Genomic DNA, 21,224 nt, shown 5'->3' with positions numbered 1-21,224 from the left:
CACAAAACCTAAATTTAAAAGAGAATTGTGTCTTAAAAGTATCCTTACTTGTATTCTCCGCTTCTTTGGCTCGGAATCAATACCAAATTTTTTAAAGTAAAGACAAAATCTTTGGAACCGAGTATGTTTTTTTTTCAGTGTATGAGACTAGCTCGCATAAATGCTACATCCTCCATTGAACGTCATTTTGGCCTTTCTCGAAATAACCAAATGCTAATATTGGGTTGATCGAGTGTAAATGAGATGGTGCATTTAGGACCATGGTAGAAATGTCCTTGTGCAGAACAAAAAAAAATGTCTTTTAATGTCCATCACAACACTATTGTGGACAAAAACTAAGGGGAATTTTAAAATTTCAATTTTAACATAGAGCTAGTTCTCTATTCTTGAGTTGGCAGCGCTGTTAATAACAACTGGACCAAATTGTCAATACGGTATGACCGCAACTACGTTGTTCCACATATTTGGCTCAGTGTGACATCTGGCTCTTCAAAACTCAACAGACCACTCCAGGTTTGTCTATTGAAGAGCTAAAGAGAGAAAATTAAAGTTTTTATTGTTGTTGTTTTGATTTCAGCTTGAAATCATGTATTGATTAAACTACAAGTGTAGCTTAACCAACAGAGGAAAAGCATACTTGTCAAATTTATTTGGACAAAGCCCTATAGACTGCAAGACGGTTGGATGTACAGCTATCAACCAATTATCAGAATAAATTCGGGTAATTCACTAAACCCAAAGTGAACTACACTTGAACCTTCCGAAAAAAGGTTTTTGATATTCGGCTTTGCCTAAACAAATTTTCAAGCATATCTCATGGTCAGTAAATTATTATGAATATGGTCGTAAATCCATATACAACATAATTTACTGACCATTTGTGGAAGGAATTAGTATGTTAATAGTACACTGAAAAAACAGTGAACCCTTTTCCATTGCAAAATGAACTAAACTGTAGTAATATTGACCATGATTTAGCCCTTAAGATTTTTTTCAACTTGTCTAGTTTATAATTTTCTTAAATTTTAGTTCATCTATAACATTGTAGTTTAGTTCATTTTTACAACACCATAAGATTTATATACCCCTACCAAGTCAAAAAGTCAGTATTATTTTGGTTTACTTGTTTATTTTGTGGGAAACCCGATAATAAAAATTGGTTAACAGTCTCTTTAAAATGTCGACGACTAAACTATTTTTAAATCAATCATTCCACAGTACAGAGAAATTAAATAATTAAAGGAACAACAAACCGTTTTACTATTATTAAAATTTTCATACATTAAAATTAAACTTTCTTTAAGCAAAAGTACTTTATTATAAAAACTTATGATGAAAGTTTTTAATACAATGTTTTTTGTGAATAAAAATGATGACCACGGGGAACAGAGAGTGTTCATTTGAACCCGCTGTTTGGACATTTTGACTTATCCTTTTTTTATTCATCGTACACCCAGAGAAGGAATATGATCACCTCAAACATGTTTCGAGAGCAAAATGTTATTTTTGGACGGAGAACATGTAACATGTTTGCGGCTACCATGTTATTTTCTCAAAAAGCATATGTGTGACTTCGGCAACCATGTATATGTTTGCCGCGAAAACAACATTTTTGCGACAAAAATGTTCCATGGTCACCGTCCAAAAATAACATTTTGCTCTCGTAACATGGTTGAGGTGATCATATTCCTTCTCTGCGTGTAGGTAGTTTTTTCACATATCTTGCTGGAAAAAATGGAAACAAAAATGAAAATTGTTAAAAATTAACACCATGTAATGAAATATAATTTTTAATTCTTTATTTTAGCTTGTAACTTACCATATTTGGGGCATTTTATCAAATGGTGTAAAGAATTCAACTTTTCTTTGGAAAACGTATCTCATAAAATGTGTACCTGAAACAATTAGAAAAATAATGAAGTATTCTATATAAACTCATAAAACTGTGTTGTTATCGATGTGAAGGATATAATAAAATAAATATTCTAGTTGAAAGAAAGCCAAAGTTTTAATATAAAACTTACCAATTCTCTATTAAATTGTACGCTGAGGGGAAATATAAAAAGTTGTCCAAATTTATTTGGGTTACTCTGAAATTAAATATTAAATAAAATTATTAAATAAGTTTTCAAAAAATCTAATGAAAAAAATAATAATATGCATTAAAAACCAAATATTCTTGATAACCCTAGACAGTCATCATTCGTCAAAATGACGACACGTAATTTAATTTTCGATTTAAAATGCATTTTAGTCTATTGGGAAATGGTGAATTTAAGTTATACTAATTCGACCGTTTTATGAAGTTTTGTTTTATACTATACTACCAAATTGAATAAGAAAATAAACTCAAGTTTGGTTCACTTTTTCGCTCACGATGAAAATTTTAGCGTCTTGAAATGAGCCGTAGTCAAAATGACAAAGTCTGACGTTAATGTACAAAAAATAAGGATGACTGCCCAGGGCTAAAATAAAGTTAAAGAATCCTTACCAATTCACTATTAAATTACAGGCAAAGGAGTACTAACAATTTGTCCAAATGTTTAAGGGGTTATTCTGAAATTAAATATTTGTTTTTACATTAAAAATATTACATTGGAAAATTTGATTAAAGAAATACTAAAATAAGGTATTAAAAACCTGTAATTTTGACTATAAAAAGGCCATAAAAACGTAAATATTCTAGTTGAAAGAAAGCCAATTTTTAAAAGAAAACTTACCAATTCTCTATTTTTTAAATTTGTTCGAATCCATCTGGAGTTGCTCTGAAATTAAATATTGTTTTTACAACAAAGAAAACATTAAACTGGTTTTCAAAAAAAAAAAAAAAATAATTAACAAATAATAATATACATAAAAAATTTTCTTTTTAAAAGAAAGTCATATTAAAAAAATACTTACCAATTTATGAATAAACTATACGCTGAGATATAACAAACATTTTCCAAATTCATCTGGAATTGAATATTATTTTTTTTAAATAGAATAATAAAAATTTCAATACACTTTCAATTTCAACATATTTTCCTAAGTATTCTTAATAACTTTTTTCTAAACTACCGATAAAATATTAATAATTTTCATTTAAAAGGTTTAATAAACAAACACCAATATATGTCTCAAAAATTCAAAATATTCCATGCCTTTATATTCCCTTGTTGCATACCTACTTAAAAGATGCAACAGCCCACACCAACGCCAACTATACAACTGAAGCATGCCAAACAAAACCAAGCAAAGCCAAAACATTCCTACAACAACAAAAACACATGTGCCTTTATTGAAAACAACACCTCATCCCGCCAAATAAACCATCCGCGAACAAACACACACACACAAACCACTAAATGGACAAAAATAAAAACAACCCCACACTCATGTATACACAACAAAACTCAAGTAACATCATCTTTACATTAATCACATTCCACTATGCCGATAAAGATCTCTGTACTATGCATTAGTTCATCGCATCTGCTGACAATTTACTCTAAGAATAATATTCGTAAAGGCACACCAGTTTATGAACGATGAAACGTTTAACTTAAAATTTGCAAAATTTTCATGAAATGTTATCTCCCATTTTTGACGAAAATATCTATAAATTTAATTACATGTGAACTAAAAATATTTCATTGTGTAATTTTTTACCAACAATTATTAACTATAGGAATTGTCAGTAAGAAATTGCTATCCACTTTCAAGTTCATTTTTCGTAAAAAAATATTTTCTCATACACAAAAATCTTGTAGTAAATTGCACTTATTATTTAGAAAATACTTTACATTTCACAAGTAGTTTTATAGCATGACAAACGAATTTTTAACTACCAGTTAAGAAATTTTTTAAGGAAATTTCCATCGTATTTTGTAGGCCATGAACTAAACGATTGCTACTTAGAATTTGTAAAATTTCCTTTCGAGTAGTTAATTTTCTTTCAAGATACGAAAAATGAACTAAAATTCTGGAAAATTCTTGTAATAAATTATTGTAAAAATCTTCTTAAATTTACGAGACACTTTTTTTTCTGTGTAGGTTTATTTGTTAAATAAAACAAATAATTTTTATAATTCTTAATGCATTCTAACGCTTGTCTGAAATATATTAAAAATTCGCAAAATTTAAATAAATTGTAACATTTTGATAATTCTTACTCTGTTTTTAACCTATTTGAAAATAAAAAATTAAAATTACTCATTAAAAGTATGAAAAAAACGAGTTATACAAAATTGATGTAAAAGAACTTCGTGTGTAGATAAAATAGAGAACATCTTTGGGAGGACATTTTTGAAAGTGCTTTTAAAGTTGTGCCTTTAGAATAACTTCCAAGTTTTTTTTTGCTTGGTTATAATGGAATATTTGTCTAGCTTTTAGTGAACTTCGTGCTACCTCTCCAATATTATATCAGGATTCCAATATGGTTTTTTGTGAAGTAAGCTTACTGTAAGGAATTTGCTTAAACTCGTTGGTCATGTGTCCAATTCATTTTCAATCAGAGATTTCAGCAAGGCTTTCGATATGGTGAACCATAGTCTGCGTTTATACAAATTAGAAGTTTTGGGATTTCCATCTATCCTTCTCCGCTGGATCGATTCCTACTTGCATGGTAAGACTCAGAGAGTTATATTTAAATATAGTTTATCTACATGGGCGAAAAAGACCGTTTTTCATATGTTTGGGTGTAAAAATTTTATTTTTGGAACTCAATTTCTTAACAATGAATTTGGGACATATATGTTAATAGGTTATGGACATATATGTATGGGACATATATGTTAATATGTTATGGACATATTATGTTTGGGACATAAAATGTTTGTAAATATAATATGCTTAGATGCAAACATATATTAATTTAGAAATAGCCTTTAAATATATATGTGTTTAGAAAGAGAGACCTAGAGAGTAATCTACAAGTAAAATAATGGAAGAAACCAATTGACGCCTAAAAATAAATCCACACAAAGAAAATTTCATTAAAATTTTTTTCTACCAGAGAATGTCCTAAGGTGAAGCATAATATCTTTGAACAATACAAACAATATTTTGTTTGGACCAATCCTGAAAATATATATGGTTGAAGCAAAATGTGTTTGGGATATATGTTACAAAAGCGATTTTTTGGAGGGTGTACGCTTATACATTGTCGCATGTGGCGTCCCTCATGGTAACCACGTAGGACCAGTTCTATTTAATCTATATTGAATGATCTTCTGTCACTTATTATATCATTGGGGATATTGCTGTACGCAGATGATGTTAAGTTATTTTTTTCATTTGGTTCTGATAGTGATTCTTTGCATCTTCAGAAAGACATTGACAGGGTTTTTTAATGGTATGCTTCTAATTGTATGTTAATTAATCCTGTAAAGTGTAAGAGGACGACCTTTTCTGGTGTGTTGAGTTTCATAGAGATTGATTTATTGAGTCTGTACAGAAGCGGTTTCTTATTTTTACTTTGAGGGGGCTTGGTTGGAATAATTTAAAGGGTGATACGCTCAAAATTTGGTCAATATAAACTGGACGTATTTCTTTCAATTTTGCATTTAAAAAATCTGAGCACCCCTCATTTTGAAGGTGTATTCTACACACACACCTTCAAAATGAGGGGTGCTCCTATTTTGATTTTGGAATTCACTCTTCAGTTTCCAAAATGCCGTCCAAGCAAGAAGAGTAGCGTATCCAAATTTTGCTCGCGCATCGCGAAAATCCGAGCTACTCGCACGCAAAGCTGGCAAAATCGCTAAAAGTTGCCAAATCAACCGTTACAAATGTAATTAAAGTGTTTGGGGAACGTTTGTCGACAGCCAGGAAGTCTGGATCAGGGGGAAATCGAAAACCGGAAGCCGCTGAGACGACAAAGAGAGTTGCCGGTATTTTCAAGCGGAACCCTAACCTCTCTCTCCGAGATGCCGCAAATAAGCTGGGTGTATCGTCTACAACCGTGCATCGAGCCGGACTATCGACTTACAAGAAGGTAGTGACTCCAAATCGCGATGATAAACAAAATACGACGGCCAAAGCGCGATCCCGGAGGCTGTACACGACAATGCTGACGAAGTTTGACTGCGTGGTAATGGACGACGAAACATAAGTCAAAGCCGACTACAAGCAGCTTCCGGGACAGGAGTTTTATACGGCAAAAGGAAGAGGAAAGGTAGCAGATGTTTTCAAGCACATAAAACTGTCAAAGTTCGTAAAGAAATATCTGGTTTGGCAAGCCATCTGTACCTGTGGCTTGAAAAGCAGCATTGTCATAGCTTCCGGGACTGTCAACCAAGAAATTTACGTGAAAGAGTGTTTGAATAAACGTCTGCTGCCTTTCCTGAAGAAACACGGTTGTTCCGTACTGTTTTGGCCGGATTTGGCATCTTGCCATTACGGTAAAAAGGCCATGGAGTGGTACGCCGCCAACAACGTGCTGGTGGTTCCCAAGGACAAGAACGCTCCCAACACGCCAGAGCTCCGCCCAATTGAGAAATACTGGGCTATTGTCAAGCGGAACCTAAAGAAGACCAAAAAAACTGCTAAGGACGAGCAGCAGTTCAAGGCAAACTGGCTTTCTGCGGCGAAGAAGGTGGACAAGGTGGCTGTACAAAATCTGATGGCAGGTGTCAAGCGTGAGGCCCGGCAATTCGGATTTGGAAAAGCGAAAGACTAACTGAATATTTTTCCTGAATTTTATACTAATTGAACTTGAAAAAGAAATTTAATTTGATTTTTTAAATAAACGATTTCACCGATTTACACGCGTTTTCCCTTGACCGTATCACCCTTTATATGACTTACCTTCTTATTTTAGTCGTCTTAAGTCGATTGATTTCCCATCTCTTGCATGTAGGGGGTTTTTGCATGGTATTGTATTTTTCACTAAACTAATTAAGGAAGATAATGACTCACTACTTACACTAAAAAAAATATTTACGTGATATTAAAGATTACGTAACCTAAATTTTAAGGACAAATTTAAAATAAAGTTTATAATCTTTGCTTCAAATATTTTTTTCATTACATTTAGAACACAAATTTTGTACATTTGCGTCCCTCCGTAAAAGACCCATGTCTTAGAACTAAGGCTAATTTTCCTTAAAGTAAAGAAACACATTTTTGATTAAAAGAAAGTATCCTTAAATTAAATTAAATATAGAAACTTTAGATTTAAGATAAAAACGCTTCATATATAGGTTAACACTTATATCGCGGAATTAGCCTTTGGTTTAAAGTCTTTTTATACCCTCCACCATAGGATGGGGGGTATATTAACTTTGTCATTCCGTTTGTAACACATCGAAATATTGCTCTAAGACCCCATAAAGTATATATATTCTGGGTCGTGGTGAAATTCTGAGTCGATCTGAGCATGGCCGTCCGTGCGTCCGTCTGTTGATATCACGCTAACTTCCGAACGAAACAAGCTATCGACTTGAAACTTGGCACAAGTAGTTGTTATTGATGTAGGTCGGATGGTGTTGCAAATGGGCCATATCGGTCAACTTTTACGTATAGCCCCCATACAAACGGACCCCCAAATTTGGCTTGCCGATCCTCTACGAGAAGCAAATTTCATTCGATCCGGCTGAAATTTTGTACATGGTGTTAGTATATGGTCTCTAACAACCATGCACAACTTGGTCCACATCGGTCCATAATTATATATAGTCCCCATATAAACGGATCCCCAGATTTGACCTCCGGAGCCTCGTGGAAGAGCAAACTTCAACCGATTCGGTTGAAATTTGGTACGTGGTGTTAATATATGGCATCAAACGCCCATGCACAAATTGGTCGAAATCAGTCCATAATTATATAAAGCCCCCATATAAACCGATCCCCAGATTTGACCTCCGGAGCCCCTTAGAAGAGCAAAATTCATCCGAATCGGTTGAAATTTGGTACGTGATGTTAGTATATGATATTTAACAACCATGCCAAAAGTGGTCCATATCAGTCCATAATCATATATAGCCCCCATATAAACCGATCCCGAGATTTGGTTTTGGAGCCACTTGGAGGAGCAAATTTTATCCGAGTCATTTGAAATTTGGTACATTGTGCTACTATATGGCCGTTTACAACCATGCCTAACTAGGTTCATATCGGTCTATAGTTAGATCCCCAACTATCGGCCTCAGATAAATAGATCCCCAATCACACAAAAATTAGTCCATATCAAGTTCATAATTGTATATAGCCCACATATAAGCGACCCCCATATTTCAATTCTGGCTCCCTACGTACCGTGCAGAAGTCCATATCGATTCGTAATTATTTATAGACTCACCTATGCATACCTTTTTTGTCTAATATATACCACGTATGGACTAACTCACAATTTTTTAAGATACCACAACCCAATTAATTCGATTGTGGATGACAGTCTTTCGTAGAAGTTTCTACGCAATCCATGGTGGAGGGTACATAAGATTCGGCCTGGCCGAACTTACGGCCGTATATACTTGTTTTTTTTTTTTTTTTTTAATATGTACCCCGTATGGACTAACTAACAATTTAGAAGACGGTGTTAAGAAGTTGTAAGATACCTTGCCATCGGGAAGAGTTACCGCAACCCAAGTAATTCGATTGTGGATGACAGTCTGTAGTAGAAGTTCCCACGCAATCCATGGTGGAGGGAAGATAAAATTTGGGAGTATTTGTGAATTTCAACAATAGCCTGCACGCTGAGAAGAAACATGATTGTCACAATCATATTTGAAGAGCCATATAATATGATAGGAGCTATTTTTGCGGCGACCATGTAACATTTTAACCTGCAACCATGTTGGCTCAGTGAACATGGTTCTAAGAAAAATATAATTGTCCTCATCTAAAATGTTATTATATTTGTAAAAAGAATTTTGTGTGAATGAAAATACAATGGTCACGATTTAAAATGTTATGGTATTCGTCAAAAATGTTTTTCTTATAGTTAAAAGAACATGGTCACAACTTAAAATGTTTTGATCTTTATGAAAAAACTTTTTTCATCGTCAAAAAAAAAAAAAGGACGCCACTTGAGAAAAGAAAACACAAAATTATTTGTTTTTATTTATTTATAAACTAATTCATTGTTTATTTTATTTATAATGCCGTTCAATTTCAACAATAAGTAATTATTCCATATTTACATCGTACCCATCAAATGTACAAATGCAGACATCATGTAACTGCAAATAAAAATTAATGATCCATATAGCATAATGCAGAACAAAAAACAGGTACATTTTTTCAATTACACTTTCCTTGTTTGTGTTCACATAAAACCATGTGTCACTTCTGAATAAATAAATTAACACAAAATACAGTAAATCCGTAATCTCCGTCCATTCCAAGAAACAATCAACACACGACTGACGCGCAAAATGAATCGTGTGCACCTGCTCAATGTTTTTATAACATTATTTTCGCTGCAAAAAATTAAAATAATGTACATGGTCTTTATGGCCATGTAAAGGTTCTAGACATTTCTATACTTAACCTATAAAAATACTTTTTTCCCTGTAAAAAAGTCAAAAAATTTAATGGTCAGGTACATGATTTCCCGACCATTTAATGGTCTCAGATTCAATCATTTAAATGATAGAACATGTTTGTGGTATTTGAGAACCATTCAAATGCTTACTGCCACCATACATTTTTCTCCGCTCGAAAACTATTTTTACAAAGACAAAATACATGGTTGTCGCGGCAATTACATGCTCTAGATAAGCATTAAATGAATGCGGCAACCATGTCCAAACATGGTTTTTCTGTGCGTGTGAATAATGATTCACATATCAATGAGAAAACTACTATCGATTTCTAATTATAGACTATCGATGTACATCAATAATACAAAGCAAGTAATGAAATATGAAAATTGCACCCTATTGATAATAAATGCGAGATTTTGTACGATAGGTATAACGGAGTGTATGAATTGATACATTCAATCTTGCCACAGTGGTGCAATGGTTAGCATACCCGCATTGCCTACATAGGGTCATGGGTTCAATTCCAGTTTCGGCGAAACATCAAAAAGTTTTTCAGCGGTGGATTATGGTCTTTCAGTAACGTTGGCGAGCTTTCCTTCACCCTAAAAAATCGCTTCTGTAACATATATTCCAAACACATTTTGCTTCAAGCATATATATTTTCAGGATTGGTGCAAACAAAATGTAGTTTGTATTGTTCAAACATATTATGTTTCACCTTAGGGCATACACTGGTAGGTTAAAATTTTAATGATTTTTTTTTGTGTGGATATATTTTTAAGGCGCCAATTGGTTACTTCCACTATTTTACTTGCAGCATACTCTCTAGGTCTCTAGGTCAAGGTCTATATTTATAGGCTATTTCAAAATTAATATATGTTTGCATCAAGCATATTATATTTACAAACATTTTATGTCCCAAAAATAATTTGTTCTAACATATTAACATATATGTCCCAAACATGTTGTGCTAGTTTATGAACATTATATGCTTGCACTCAAAAATATTGTGTTAAAAAATTTGAGTTCCACACATATAATTTTTCACCCAAACATATGAAAAACAGTCTTTTTCGTCCGTGTAAGTAGTTTCACCATAATGTGGAACGCCGTTTGGACTCTGCTATAAAAATGAAGTCCCGTGTCATTGAGGTAAACATAGAATCGGGCGGCACTCGGTGATAAAAGAGAAGTTTACCAATGTGGTTTAACAATCAATTGAATAGTCTAAGTGAGTGTGAAATATCGGACTGCCACTATACCTAACCTAATCTAACCCGATCTCCAATATATTTAACGGGCCAATAATGTTTCTTGAAAACAAATAGTCCTTTGATAATATAAGTACCAACATATTACTCACTAATTAGCCGTGGCAATAAACTCATCTAACTTCTTGAACCACTATGCCCAAGTCACACGTTTAATTTCATATTGCATGACTACACCTTAATTGACATTCAAACTCAAATATGAGGGGTTATTATTGAAACACATGGGGTTTATACCATAACTAGTTATTATATAATCTTATTATTTCAACTTGGCCTGAGTAATCCAATATCACATATTAAGGTGTTATGACTTATTGTAAACACATAATACGAGGGTATTAGTTGCCAAATGCCAATATCAACGTTATAACCCCCAAATACATTGATGTGATAGTTTCACCCTCAGTTTATGGTAAGCAGTTTTATGACACTGGTATCAATAATGTCAACACCTTCACATTTCGGTTAAGCCTTCTTATGGTATCAATAAACTATTGTGTATTCCCCCCTCCTCCCTCACGATGGCAAATCACACCTTCAGCAATCCATAATCCGATAATAGTTTGAACCGCTGATATACATTCAACCCCCCTTGCGTATTACATGAGTAAGAGCCCAATATACTTTCATGAAAATCCATTGAATATAACTTGGCTTTTTATTGCCATCTTAGCATAAATTGCAGATTTTCTTTCTTAACAATTTTGAGGAAGGGTTTGGTGTTGGTGGTGGTTTGACACTTAAGCCAAACCTCAAAGCTCCAACCTACCTACCATACACATGCTAACATTCTTTGCGAACTCCTGCTGCTCGAACGAAATCGAATGAACCAATTGCTGAATTTGAATGGAAGCTTGTCTAGAAATAGTCATGAGGCTGAGACCTTCTGTGTATTTTTATATTCAGCATTAGCACTTGTACGAGTTACGAGTTACCACCTTCTATTGTGATGGCTGTTTATCAATCCCATTTCAAATATGCACAGAAAACTTTTGCCCTTAAACATAATCAAAACTTAAGAATTTCTATTAAGTTCACTCATTTTTAAGTCCTCCCATTTCTCTGTGACTTATTGTGTTGTCCTTTGATCTTTGTTAGAAATACAACTAAATCGATTTTTAAGTGGTACTTTCACAACTGGATATAAATACAAAAGTGAATTCCTGGAATACAACTTTCAAACACAGAGAACTTTGCACAAAACAATCATAACCAGCATTAATGCTAAGGATAACATGAAAGGCAATGGCTTTACATAGTATAGGGCAAAGAGATGGAAAAGTTTTTCTATTGACAATGCATATCTACGAAACACTAAGTAAAGGCTAAAGGTTTGAAGTTTTAATGCACTTATTAATTAGAGCTATACTCTCTACGGGGAGGAGCGGATGTTTCCGAAAAGTAACAATGAATGTTAGACACACCTTAGGGAAATGGTTGACTAGCTTTGAAATTTCTTAATTAATAGCGTTGTTTCAGTTAAAGTGGATTTTGCTAAAATTACCTCATTAAATGTAAAGCAACCAATTTCTTGCATGAGAATTTCCAAAAGCAAGTTATAACATAGAAATGGAATTAAAGAATTTGTAGATTTAATTATATATAGGCCTAATATGAAATATTATGAAACGTAATTTTTAGAATACGCAGTTTTCACAATATTAAGTACAAATTTCTTCTAAATAAAGAAATTCTAATAAAAAGAAAGGTCATAAATTTATGGCTTGAATCTTTGAAATTTGGGTTCCATAATTATTTTGCTTTTTTACTTGTTAAGAATTAATTGTAGATTGAAGGGAAATATAGAGTTCAAAATAACAAAAAAGTTTTCAGCGCCACTCGAAGTTCAAAATGGGCGCATTATTGGTAAAATTTAAAAATTTTGATACCCCTACGGGAAATTAGTGCAAATTGCCAGTTTATCAACATTTTTAATTGTCATATAATTTATTGATTTTTATACTCACTTGATATTAAAATCTTTTTGAAACCACACTTTTAGTACAATACAACTATGAGAATTATTTATTATTCAACATATTCCTTTCTCGTGCGATACGGAATGGAAACGGGGTCCTAAAAGTTTGTCTCAGACTGTTTCATGAGCAGTTGCCTATGGGGTAGTCCTACTAAGTTGTTCCAGGACGTGTCCGTTGGGATGAGTCCAAGACGTGTCCTAAAGTGTAAATTTTCCCAGCCAATGACAAAGACCTGTTAAAGTGACCGGTCCATTCCATACGCTTGGACCGGAAGTGTGACTGGTCTATACACACCAGGGACTAAGGTTGATCCATTTCCCGTAGGGACATTCTGAAATTTTTCCGATTGAATTTAAATTTTACACAAGTATGTATTTTGAGCCAGAATCGAACCCTATTGATTTTGGAATAAATCGCTTCATATATAGATGTAGCTCTCATATACACAGAAAAAAATTTCCGAAGTTAAACTACCGCTAAATTTAACTTGTTTTTATTGGAAACAAATTATTTGCTTGTAGTCAAATTTTATTATTTTTATCGAAATTTTCCACAGTTTAATGAAATCTTACTTTTTTTAAGTATGTATAAAAAATTTTATGAACTAAACTTGAGTATAAAGTTCAATGACGGAACACATAAGTTCAATATGAACTAAAACAAATGAAAATTTTCGTACGATTCCCAAAAATAGTAAGAATGAACTACTGTATGGTTAAAATGGTCATGATTTGGCGCCAATAATTTTCTTCCTTACTTTTAGTTAATTTTTTTCTTCTATGAGATGATGTAATTTCGTGAACAGCAGTTAAAAAGTAAAGCAGGGCATTAAAATTTCCTGGTTTTAATAACACGGAGTAGAATTAACATTCTAACTGTGTATGCCAAGGTCACTCATGTGACCCCAGAGTCCAATGTTTTACTCTGGGGGAGTGGAATTAACATTCTTACTATGAATGCCAAATTTGGTACAAATCGGTTCAGATTTAGATATAGCTGTCATATATAGCTTTCGAACGATTTACACTCATATGAACCTACAGTCCAATGTTTTACTTCGATTTACGTGAATTTATGCACAGGGAGTAGAATTAAAATTTTAGCCATGAAAGTTAACTTTGGCTGAAAAGGGTTTCAATTTTCCCCGATTTACACTCATATGACCGTCGTAGATTTTTGATTTAAATACCATATTCCCCTCCACTATAGGTATATTAACTTTGTTATTCCGTTTTTAACACATCGAAATATTGGTCTAATACCCCATAAAGTGTATATATTATGGGTCGTGGTGAAATTCTTAGTCGATCTAGCAATCCGTCCGTCTATTGAAATCACGCTAACTTCCGAAGAAAACAAGCTATCGACCTTAAATTTGGCACAAGTAATTTTTATTGATGTAGGACAAATAGTGTTGCAAATGGGCCACAACGGCATAGCTCCCATATAAACTGACCCCCAGATTTGGTTTCCGGAAATTAGAAATTTGGTACGTTGTTTTAGTAGGCCATATACCATGCTAAAATTGGTTCATATCGTTCTATAATTATATATAGTCCTCATATAAACCGATCTCCAGATTTAGCTTTCGGAGCCTCTTGCAGGAGCAAATTCCTTCCGATTCGGTTGAAATTTTATATTCAAAAATTGGTCCATATCAGCTGATAACTATATATAGCTCCCACATAAACCGATCCCAAGATTTGATCTCCGGTGCCTCTTGGAGGAGCAAATTTCATTCGAGACGGTTGAAATTTTGAACGTTGTGTTAGTATATGTCCACTAACAACCATGCAAAAATTGGTCCACATTGATCCATAAATATATATAGGTTAGGTTAGGTTAAGGTGGCAGCCCGATTAAGATTCAGGCTCACTTAGACTATTCAGTCCATTGTGATATAGGTCCCATTGTTGGGGGTGCTAAATATATATTGATACCCGTGAATTCACGCAAGAAATTTTTTTCTGATTCAATCACGAAATTAATTGATCCAATTAATTTTTTAATTGAAATGTCTTCAATCACCGAAATGATAGTATCAATTAAAAAATTAATTGAAAGTTAATTAAAAAATGTATTGATACTATTAAATTTTGTGATTGATTTTTGTTTCAAATAAAAAATTTGTTGAATAAATTAAATTTTTAATTGAATATTTTTCAAAACGCAATTAAGAGTTTAATTCGAAAATTTTTCATGAACATTTTTTCTGTGTTTGTTTGATTCACAAATATATTCAAACGAAATATTATACATACTGTTTACAACGTAGGTGGGAGTGTGACGGCATGCAAGTGGCGTTGGAAACCGCATATTTCTTAAAGGAAATATATACAAAATATATAATTTAAATATTCTGAAAAATAATTTGGCCGAATCTGCCCAAAAAATGGATCTGGAAGAGGGATTTGTGTTTGTCCAAGATAATGGCCCCAAGAATTCGTCCCATATTGTTAAGGAACATTTGCTATACACCACAAAAAAGTATTACCTCACCCTCCCCAGAGCGCGACATGAATCTAATTGAACACTTATGCACATATATGAAGACAAAGCTGAAGAACTTTAACATTTTTAGCAAAGAAACTTTTAACAACATCTTTATGGATATATGGAGCTCAATTCTCGTAGATTTGGCGAAACCCCTAACCCACTCAATGCCAAATAAGCTCCAGGCAGTAGAAAACACCAAGGGCTACCATACAAAACATTAAAAATTTGTAATATGTATTGTTTAAGCTAATAATTTTTATTTATTTTTAGTGTACAAGTTTTTGTTTTGGCTAAATGAAATTAAGTTTTTTTTTATTATATCCCTAAACAGAGTTAAATCTGAATTTATTTTCCGTCTATATTTTAGCCCGGATCTCAAACTTTAATTTCAGGTATAATACCTATGTAACATACTTAGTTCATATTTTTCATGTTGTTTTACAATTTATTTCAAATTGATTGGTATACAACTTTTTTGCTGACTGTATGCAGTGTTGCCAGTATTGGGGATTTTTCCCCAAATCGGGGATTTTTTTACGTGGATGGGGAGAAAATTTTTAAGTTCGGGACTTTGGGATTTAGTATGGAATTTCCACAAATTTGGGGATTTTTGTGGGGAATTTTCGAAATCTGTTCAGTATAATTATCAGAGTAAGAACTATGGTTTATATGAAATTCTGTACTTCTACATGCTTAAAAAAAAGGCTTAAAGAAGTACAGAGATTCTCAAAAAAAAAAAAAAACTTTCCTCCTCTTTATTCCACGGAATTTATTTGGGTGGCCCAAGAGCTTCTTTACAATTTACTCTTTTTCCTAAGAAATTTTTTACTATTGTGAGATTATTTCGTAAGGACTCATCTGCCTACATCACTGATTTTAAAAATATATTCCATATCTCGCACATATAGAGTCGGGACAGCAACACATTTTGATCGACAAGCCAATTTTATTTCTTGACTATATGTTGACCGAACTCCCATTTTTATTTCTCGAGCATTTAGAAGAGGATTTGCATAAGATGGATCGATGACTCTTCGTACAAATAATTAACTCTATTGGGGGCTGTTATCGGATGATATTTTGAGCACCCATCTCCTGGTTTTGTGTTTTGAAATCTCCATCTTTTTATAACTCGCAAACTAGTATAACAAAAATTACACATTTTTATTTTATTTAAAATTTTTTTTTTTATAATTTTTTACGGACTTTCTACAGACTCTGCTGTACTTTGTTTACTTTTTTTCAAAAACACTTGCCAACAATTTCTTGGGGATTTTTATAAGGAATTTTAAATTAAATTGTGGATTTTTGGGGATAAAAGTTATCCATTTTAGGGTCAATAGCCCGGAAAATACTGGCAACACTGACTGTATGTTTCTGGGAAACGAAATTTTAGACCAAAGAAGTTTTCATTTAATGTTCGAATTATTCTTTGTAGCCAAACAAAGTTTATTTAGGCTAAACGGGTACCATAAACAAAGATGTACATGCATGCAAATCAAGATGATCATACAAAAAAGTTCTGATAAGAACAACTTCTAGAACAACCTTCCGCTCATTTAATTTAACTTACTTTAACCCTTTCGACCCTAAAGTTGCCTATGGGCAACTTTTTGTGTTTTTAGCCTCACTGTCAGCGTTGTTTTTGTTCATAACACTGTAACGATATCGAAAGCTACAAGTGTTTCAAGTTGAATGAAATAACAGCTAATTTGGTTGTCAATTAGCAAAAACTTTTTTATATTAGCATGCACGTGCCTCAAGAAAAAAATATTTGCGAATTTGGGAAAAGGTTTTTATACATGTGACTTTTTTCAAAAATTACAACAAAAATTGTAAAAGTTTTTATTAAGTCTGTTGTAGTAAATGTCAAATAAAATATTTGTGGAAGTCAAATCGTAGAATTGCAAACAAAACAACACGTGAGAAATTTTGTAGTGGCCTGTGGGCAATTTTGGTAGTAAAATCACATATTTTTGGACATTAGACCTAGAGAAAAAGTTTGAAAAACAATGATATTGAACAAATTTTGAACGTCGTATGGGATGTCTAAGTGACGAGAAATGCGGTGATGATGTGGAATACATATCTGCAGTGCTGGGGAGGAATTTGGAATGAATAGTAAAAAGGGAGGAAGCCATAGATATAGGCCTTCTTGGAAGAGCACGAATATGGCAGATTTATTATACTTTGATTTTTTACACCGCCAGTTAAAAAACAGAACTGTGTCGTGCGTGAGCGTGAGTAAAAATAAAATTGTGTATGAGTAAAATTTCTCCAAAATCACGCTCACGATAAAAATCACGTTCACGATCCAACGCACTCTCACGCTAAAATTCACGTTCATGATAAAATGCATGTTCTTGTTCACTGTAAAACAGTGACACAAAAAATCACACTCACGAACAGAATAACGTTCACGATTAAATTCAATCTCACCGATTTTAATCATCTTCACGTATTTTATCACGCTTATGATTTCAATAGCGCCCATTGTTTGATTGTGCAACATATTTTAATTGTGCCAATACTCATCAGTAATTGCAGCTAGTCATGAGATTTGTCGTGAATTACAAGAATTTTCGTGAATGCTAATTGTTGTGTCACGAACATTTCAGAAAATTGTCGTATTCCGATAATATTCGTGGATCACGAGATTTGTCGTGAATCGTGCGGGAGCGTGAGACATAAACAGTGTTCGTGCGCATGCAAGTACATATTTACTGTAATAATAACAACAAACATAAAAAATCCAATAAAACGTAATACGTCTATCATTACAAAATAAACTATTTTATAGCCGCAATTGCCCAAATTTGCACTGTTAGAAAAATATGTTTTTCATATGTTCCGATATAAACCAAATGTGTTTCGGGCACAATTTTTAAACACAATATATTTAAGTGCAAACATGTAATGTTCCTAAACTAACACTAAATGTTTGGGACACATATGTTAATATGTTAGAATATATTATGTTTGGGGCATGAATGTTTTATAAAAATAATATGTGTGAATGTAAACATATATAAATTTACAAATTTCGAATAAACATATATATGTTGAGATATTTTATTCAGAGAGCGACAGAGAGAGAGAGAGAGAGAGAGAGTATAGAGAAAGAAATAGAGATGGAAACCGGGAGGGTTGACGAAAGATATCAACATAACACAGCGAGACAATGAAAAGAGAGCAATTTCTGTGAAACCGCTTGTATGTTGTTTCGGAAAACAGTTTTACGATAAGGCCAAAAATTTGATATGCTTAAGTCTAAATATTATTTAATTTCAATATTAGAATGAGTATTCGGAGTAAAGGGAATAGACATTCGGAACCAAGAGAATAGACATTTGAAGAAAAAAACAGCGTGTGTTTTCGTCTTGAGAGCAGCATTTTATGTATGTGTGGACATGTGTTTTTTTATCATTTTGGCATTATCGGCACAATTTTTTTTCTTGGTTCGTTAAAAGAAATCGAAACGTATGCTAACCACTGCTCCACGTGGCCAACAAATGTATGTTTCTGTTAAATAATGTTATGTTTGCATGGGCTCGTGGGCGCTGCAAACTATGCTATATAAATGTAACATATAACGATAATTGTCTATTGGTGACTATAACAGCTACGTAGCCCAGTGGTAGTGTGTTGGCTTACAAATTGCATGGTTCCCGGTTCGATTCTCCGTCCAGGCGAAAGGTAATATTTAAAAAAATTATAAAATTGAATAATTTCTTCAACATTATTCGTATTACAGAAAAAGGTGCCAAGATCTAAAAATTTCGTGGAAGTGAAAATTATGTGAGGGAATGAGCACAATCTTCTTGGGGAGAAAATTCTTCCAAGCATATAATATTTTTGGGCTCAAAATGCTTCCAAGCATATAATATGTTTACATAAAACAAACATAATAATGTTTCGGCAATATCCAATAATATATGTGCTTCCTGCAAAATATGTTTGGAACATATTTTAGAGAAGCGATTTTTTTGAGGGTGTGCCCGCAGGCAACATTCCCTACCGCCTAAACGAATAGGCGTGGCGACACGAAATTTTTAAATGACTTCAACATGATTAAAAGTAAAAAAAAATTGCGATACCTGTAAAAATTCGGGATCGAAAGGGTTAAAGAAAATAAACTTTTTTAATTAGGTAGTTTGGATCATAAATAATTGTAATAAATGGGCCACAAATATTTATCTTTCATTTAGTTGACTTTTAGTTTTCATTTATTTATTTATTTCTTATTTCGGCTTGAGGTCCATTTATAATTGCTAATTGTCAATTACATAACTTTCTTTAGGAACGGAAAAAAGTTCTCTTTTTTCTTCTTTTTGTTTATGCGTTAAAATAAAAATGTTAGTCGAAATATTGGAAAAATAAATTCTACAATTAATCAAAACTCGAAAAAAGATTTTTTTTTAAAGGGTTTCAATCCAAAAAAGGAAATAAATAAACAAAACTGTATAATTTTATTTTGCTTTAACTGTATATTGCTTTTACTCTATAAAATTAAAATTGTAATAAAAATTTAATTTATCGAGTTTTATTTCTTTTTTGTTTTTTAATATATACTATCGAAGCACTTGAAGATAAATGTAAGTGTAAAAATCCAACAGGAATTGTTTTCTTAATTAAAAAAGAAAAAACTACACTAATTCGTGCGGAAAGTTAACTAAATTGTAACCAGCGTTGCCAATTTAGCTTTTTTCCCGCTAGATTTGGCTTTTTTTGAAGACGTTTAGCGGGAAAAAAATGCATTTAGCTTTTAGCTTTTTTTCTGGCTTTTTTTCATGACCCTTTTAGCTATTTTTGGCTTTTTTTATTTTCGACATGTTCCTATTGAAATATGGATAAAACTTCGTTTTTATCTAAGTCTTGCTGGCAGAATAAGGTTTTCCGCATATTTCAAAGCTCAATTGAAGCCTTTATAATTATTCCAGCCATTATGCGGGCATTTTTGCAGCAAATACACCTTGATGTAAAGTTTTTTCCTCGTATTCATAAAAGTTATCGTAAACTTTAAATCTACTATTCCATACAAATTCCTTATATAAACTGTCAGTAAATTATTAGGAATAATAGCATTTGACTCGTTTATCCTTTTTATGTTATTTTAATACGTATTCTAAAGTTATTATGATATTACTAAATTAAAATAGTGGATGTGAATTGCTTTGTACACTGAAAAAATATTGCCATGAGGCCAAAGATTTCATGTCTTTAAAATACGAACGCGAATTTTGGTTATAATAGCATTTGTGAATTTCTCTTATATGTTATAAACTGTTTTCCTTGTCCAAAAGCCGATAAAATGGTTTTGTCCTTATAGTTAAGTGATTCAACTTAAAAATGGGTATCTTTTCATGAAAGAAGGCTAGGGTCAATTCTAAAAAAATCTTAAAATTAAAGAAACAGTCTTTAAATTTGTGGAGTTTTTGTATCTTGACCACAAACCAAAAAAGCGTTCAAAAATAGAAGAGGTTTTTCAACATTTTATTTTAAAAACGTATACCCAGAATAATTTCTACTTAAAGTCGAGTCTGAATTTGGAAATTTAAGTTGTCGTTAGCACATTTTTAAAGCATTGTGATAGCTCATGATGAAAAAGCTGAAAAAACGAATAAATTCAAATTTGACTCTGAATCAATACCAAAATCATTAGTGTACAAAATCTTTGGAACCGAACATAGAAATAATTAAGGAAATAAAGTTTTGAATGTGGTATTATTTTTTTAACATCAAAAAAATGCAATAAAAAATTCGTAGTGATAGGATCAAAACAAATCTGCTATTTATTAATGGAATGGATTTACATTTACGAAAATTGGACAATAGGTTTGTTTGGGAAATTTTCGAATAAAAGTTATTCAGTATAAACTTGCAAGACAGTTAGAATGGGTTTTATTCTCTTGGGTAATATTAGGTGAAGTGTACACGATCACGAATTTATCATTAATTCAGTTAAAACGAAATATATTGATATTTTCTAATGCAGTTCTATGCGA

General features: G+C 32.6%; 1 protein-coding gene and 1 long non-coding RNA gene across 2 annotated transcripts in view; one reads left to right on the top strand and one right to left on the bottom strand.

The window, feature by feature from the left end:
• Positions 1 to 21,224, top strand: part of dpr1 (defective proboscis extension response 1) — a 707,346-nt gene that overhangs the window by 655,703 nt on the left and 30,419 nt on the right. The gene's annotated exons all lie outside the window — the stretch shown is intronic.
• LOC142237612 (uncharacterized) lies at positions 1,809 to 2,961 on the bottom strand. The gene is made up of 5 exons (XR_012722525.1): positions 2,902 to 2,961; positions 2,721 to 2,765; positions 2,492 to 2,556; positions 2,025 to 2,090; positions 1,809 to 1,895 (listed from the first exon to the last, which is right to left on the bottom strand). It is a non-coding gene; the product is annotated as an uncharacterized LOC142237612 (long non-coding RNA).

Source organism: Haematobia irritans, chromosome 5 (assembly GCF_050003625.1).
Source record: "Haematobia irritans isolate KBUSLIRL chromosome 5, ASM5000362v1, whole genome shotgun sequence".
Taxonomy (NCBI): Eukaryota; Metazoa; Arthropoda; class Insecta; order Diptera; family Muscidae; genus Haematobia; species Haematobia irritans.
This window is presented reverse-complemented; position numbering and strand designations above follow the sequence as displayed.